Source organism: Rattus norvegicus, chromosome 2 (genome assembly GCF_036323735.1).
Source record: "Rattus norvegicus strain BN/NHsdMcwi chromosome 2, GRCr8, whole genome shotgun sequence".
NCBI classification, from domain to species: Eukaryota; Metazoa; Chordata; class Mammalia; order Rodentia; family Muridae; genus Rattus; species Rattus norvegicus.
The window spans coordinates 30,833,003-30,838,754 of NC_086020.1; the positions used below are offsets into that span (position 1 = coordinate 30,833,003).

The following is a 5,752-nucleotide window of genomic DNA, read 5'->3' on the forward strand; positions in this document are numbered from 1 at the left end:
AAGATGAGTTTGACCAACTGAACTGAACTGCAGTTACCTTTATCCTCATATCCAAGCATTTGGGAACATTTACCTCAGAGAATCTTCGCGGTGGCAGTCAAACATTTGACACAAAGGAGGAAATGAGGAAGGCCCTATTTTTTCCTAGCCTCTGTGGTTTCCTTTTCTGGCCTTGTGAATCGGTTCATTTCTTATTTGCTGTGTGAAAACAAATACCTGACAAAGCAATTGAAGGAAGGAATGATTTATTTGGACTCAGGTCATTGGAACAGGAAAGTCATGGAAGAGCGTGAGGCAGCTGGTCAACTATGTATCTGCCGTCTAGAAGCAGGGAGAGATGGTGGCCAATGACCACTTTGCTTTCTCCTTTGTGTTCCTTCTGGGATCCCAACACATAGCCTTGGCGACTCCTTCCTTCTACAAACACACAAAGCACGTCCACAGCACAGCCTGGTTTCCTAGATTCTAGATCCCGTCAAATTGACCGAATTAACCAGCAGACTGGGAGGCAAGATGCACAAGACATGATTGTCTTAACCAGTGAAGAATGAATTCAGAACAATTCTCCTGGTCTGCAACAGGACTCTGAGATCCCTGTCACTCAAAACAACAATCCTGTCGGTTTAGTGGCAGTTGTGCGTAAAGGCCATCAAGTCACCCCCATTAGAGTGCCTGGACTTTCTTGCTTGCTCGAACGTAACAGCTCTTCCGCTCGAAATTACATTAAGATGAAACTTGGCACTGGGTTTGTCAGCCAGATGTGAAACTTTATTGTCAAACAAATAGGCCAAAGAAAGAGTGAAAAAATGTTTCATGGATCCCCAGTTGTTGTGATAGAATGTTTGTTCATTGAAAAATTGAGGTAGCAGATTAAAGCTTCGATGTAAAATATGAAATTTTGCAAACAGTTACTATTTTAAAAATATGACTGTATGTATATATCCAAGAGGGCTTGAAATAATAGCTACTAAGAAAAGGACTGTGCACATTAATAAACTATTTGGGTGGGCCTGAGAATTTTCTCTTTCCTTCTTGCTAAACTGAAGCCTTGATGTTGAGTAACAAACCTTGACCTACAAATGTCTCTCTTTGTCATGAATTTATTTCAGAGTCTTTTCCTAGGAAAGCAGGAGGCACAATCTGGAAGATATCTTAACAACCAACACTTCCTGTTGAATGTCAGGAACGACTGTTACTGTAAAAAAATTGATCGTTTCTCCACCAACGCCTTGAATAAAGGCATGTTTGGTGACAGCCTAAGGCACAGTATTCCCAGGGATGAACCAGGGAATTGGGGTGTTTGGAGTCAAAGACTACCTGGTCAGGGTCAGAGAAACTTCAGGCTGTCCTTCAATGAGTAAGCACCCTAAAAAGGAGGAGCAGGGTAGGCGTGGACAATGTCATAGACACAAGAAGAATGACAATGAAAAAAAATCTGGCAAGCTCTCAGAAGGCACAGAGCAGAAGAGAAGTACCGATCCCTTCTGGAACACGAGCAAAGTCGGTGCTATTGATGAAGCCTGACTCCTCTAGGAGGCCAACCCTAGGCCCCCTGGAAACCTGATGCAGACCACCAGGGGAGCAGGGACCACCCCTGGAGGACCCCTAAGCTGGTGGGTAACTCTGGAGCCCAGAGGTAGCACTCTCTGTGGCCACAGCTCCTTTTATTGCCTGAGGGACACAATGATATTTATACTTCATTCTAGGAGTCTGGGGGGGTTTAATAAGTTCAAATGCACAGGCACCGAGAAGTTTGGAGAAAAGACTAGAATTATATTATTCCTGGCTGGGAGTGTTCCCTTTAAAATGGCTCCTAATTACAGTACCACCCTTGTAGATGCAGACCACATCGAGGTCTCCGGCTGTATTGTAAACTTATTCCCACCTAATAAACTTCTCTTCTTGGCATTTTTCTCCCCGAAGCATGCTCTTTTATCCCACAGTTCTAAACCCAGGCCTGCCCACGTCAGGAGATGTCTCCAAGGGGTGACACTGGATGAAGACCAGTGAAACTGTAAGTCTAATCCCTCTGTGTCACAATTAGGGCTGGAGCCTCAGAGGACTGATGTCCCACATGCTCACCTGCTAAGGGGACTCACCTGCGTGGCCCTGAGCTTCAGCTACGTGGTAAGTTTATCTGACACGTTCAAGATACCACTCTCTTGTTCTGTCTCCTCTCTCTCTCTCTCTCTCTCTCTCTCTCTCTCTCTCTCTCTCTCTCTCACACACACACACACACACACACATTCATACACACAGACACAGTCACACACTCATATACACAGACACATTCACACACAAACACCACATACACACAAGCTCACACACTCAGACACTCACACTCATATACATGGACACATTCACACACCACACACATGCACACACTCACACATGCTCATCCATGCTCACACTCATATACACAGACACACTCACACACACATATACACCACACACACATATACAGCACACACACACACACTCACACACACACACTCACACATGCTCATACATGCTCACACTCATACACACACACACACACACACACACACACACACACACACACACACTCACACAGTGAGTTAAGCTTCCTCAATTGTAATCAGGCTGGGTGTGTTTACAGCTCCTGTTTTTAGTCTCTGCTATTTTCTAGTGCTCATCCACGTGAGAATTCAAGATCTCTTCTTTTCATCAAAACGTTAGTGCTTAGTTATTTTAAGACGAAATGCTTCGGTGACGCACAGTGAGAAGGAATGTCATGCTCCAGGTGCTCCGCTACCTGAGCATGCGTGGGAGTCTCTGCGCCCATTCAGGCTTCATCTCTCAGATTGTTTTTGGCAGGGGGAAGTGGGGAGAGATGGCGAGAGACAGAGAGGCAGAGAGCCAGAGAGCCAGAGAAAGAGACAGAGAGAAAGATACAGAGAGACAGAGACAGAGAGACAGAGAAAGAGACAGAGACAGAGAGAGATACAGAGAGACAGAGACACAGAGAGACAGAGACACAGAGAGACAGAGACACAGAGAGACAGAGAGGCAGAGAGACAGAGAGACAGAGAGACAGAGAAAGAGACAGAGAGAAAGATACAGAGAGACAGAGAAAGAGACAGAGAGAAAGATACAGAGACAGAGAGAGATACAGAGAGACAGAGACACAGAGAGACAGAGAAAGAGACAGAGACAGAGAGAGATACAGAGAGACAGAGACACAGAGAGACAGAGACACAGAGAGACAGAGAGGCAGAGAGCCAGAGAGCCAGAGAAAGAGACAGAGAGAAAGATACAGAGAGACAGAGAAAGAGACAGAGAGAAAGATACAGAGACAGAGAGAGATACAGAGAGACAGAGACACAGAGAGACAGAGAAAGAGACAGAGAGAAAGATACAGAGAGACAGAGACAGAGAGACAGAGAAAGAGACAGAGACAGAGAGAGATACAGAGAGACAGAGACACAGAGAGACAGAGACACAGAAAGACAGAGAGACAGAGAGGCAGAGACAGACAGAAAGGGGGAGGGGGAGGGAGAGGGAGAGGGAGAGGGAGAGGGAGAATGTAATTTCAGCATTCAAAAGGCTGAGACAGGAGGATTACAAGTCTGAGGCCAGTCTAAATTACCCAGAGCATTGAAGACCAGCTTGGGCTACTGTCTGTTTTAAGACTCTGTCACAAAGAACTAAGAGAAAAGCCCATCATAAGCCCATCACTTACGAAGTTATTTCCGTGTAGAACATGTGACACAATCCATAAATCCCCATTGGCACAGTATCCTGGAAACATGATAAGTAGAAAGCAGTTATACTTCTATTTTCCATGGCTACTGTTTCCATTAGAACTGTCGTGTCTATGACAGCAGCATCACGGTGACAGATATTTTTGTTCAGTTTTTTGTACTACTACAACAGCACATGCTAAGTATGAATCAAAGTCTAACTAGTCCTCATAGCTTTTAACAAATTTCCTGGGTTCCTGTACCAATAAATGTTTTTTGGGGGCTACAAAGGTATATATCCCCCCATGTTATATAGCTGACTTGATACATGCCTCTGAATTAATGTTTTAGTGTGTCTTTGTTCATGTATTTAATGAATAGTTACACTTAACAACCCTGCTTAGCGATTGGTGTGTGTTGGTGTGTTCCTTAGGCTCTAAGTTAGCGTCTACAACGAGGGAGAGCCTCCAGTCTGGATCTCTGCACACCATCAGCAGGGGCCATGCTCTGGGTGTTCTGTGACACCCGTCACTTACATCACCGAGATTCCTCTCCTGGTCATTCAGCTTGTGTCCCGGAGCAAGTATTGAAAGCCAAGATACATGCAAAAGATGCGTGTTTGTGTGCAAGGAGCCGCAGCGGCTGAACAAGCAACTATATTATGCCGAGATGAAAGTATAAATAAAGCTTGACTGAGGTTTAAAAAATGGCTGCTGGGGCGTGGCTCCAATCCTTAGACAATTTGCAAAGGAAATAGCACAATAGCAGGGACCAGACTGACAGTTATATGCTCGATCAATTCAGAAGCTACAGGCAGGGTGTGTGCCCTTTCTTCCAGACATCTGAAGCAATGGGAGAGCCATCAGCGGTGGCCAGAAAAGATGTTTCCAGAGGGTGGAGTTCCTTCTAAGTGGTCGATGGGGTGCAGATTCCTCTGAGCTCCCATCTGCTGAAGTGCAGCCTGCCTGTGCGGGGATCTAGGAATGAGTCTTGAGCTTCAATCCACAAAGGCTTAGTCCACAATGCTTTCAGAAGGCTCGGAAGCAAAGGCACACTCCGCTTTAGAAAAAACTAGGATCTAAGGGACTCTTCCCCTGTTCTCCGCTCCTCCATAGCCTTATGTAACTCCTCTGCTTCCCAGAGTAACCACAGAATTCCAACAGTGCAGCCATCCACAGGGCCTCTCCAAGGCTGGCTCTCTCCCCTCATTCCGTAGTCCTACAAACAACTATTCCTAGTGGCCCAGCATAACCCAGTTATCATTTCCAGGTCCATGGGCATGAGTTGACTCACTATTAACTCCCGCAAAATAGGCCTTCTGAAGCTGTAGGCAGGAGCTGAGGGGAGTAGAACAGGTCCCCAAAAGATGGGGAGGGTGTGAGTCATTGGTTTCCTAATGTGGGGTAGCTCAGTGAACACACAGACTCGTAGTTTGAGAGCAGGCCTCAAGTTCCTAGTTAGATACAAACTCAAGTAGACTGCAGGAGACTTGAGGGTGGGAGACTCTAGTTCTGCTTTGAAGCCTACTGCAAAGTCTTCCCTCTCTGAACATCTGTTTTCTCTTCTGAGGAATGGGGGGAACATATCAGACCAATTGTACATACATCATTGCATCAAAAAATGTTTTAACAGTTTGGCTGTTTATAACCCACTGACAGCAAGATGGTTCTACTTATGGTGGAAGATAGAGACGCTGGTTGGAAGTTCAGATGAGAAGTAGTAACTCTTAAAGGACCAGGGACCAAATGCATCACTCATTCATAAATACACAGAGCTGACAAACCTCTGTGTAAAATAAAACCTATTATATTAGGGTGAATCGTATAACAGAGGAGCAATCGTCGCTACTGTTTCCCTAGAGTATAATGTCATTCATCGTCTGGCAGGTGACGGCTAGGACTTCATGCAATCTTTTATTTTGTTGTTACATATTCCAAGGCACCTGTTAATTTGATCCCTTGTTTCAGAGCAAAAAGAACTGAGCCCCAACTCAGAAAGCTCAGCTGATAAGCATGTGGCAGAGTCACATTATAAGCCATTTTGTGTTG

At 45.3% G+C, this 5,752-nt stretch overlaps 1 long non-coding RNA gene across 1 annotated transcript; it reads left to right on the forward strand.

Moving 5' to 3' along the window:
- Positions 1-1,442: 1,442 nt before the first annotated feature.
- LOC102551263 (uncharacterized) lies at positions 1,443-4,413 on the forward strand. The gene is made up of 3 exons (XR_351297.4): positions 1,443-1,613; positions 2,045-2,127; positions 4,138-4,413. It is a non-coding gene; the product is annotated as an uncharacterized LOC102551263 (long non-coding RNA).
- The last annotated feature ends 1,339 nt before the right edge of the window (positions 4,414-5,752 follow it).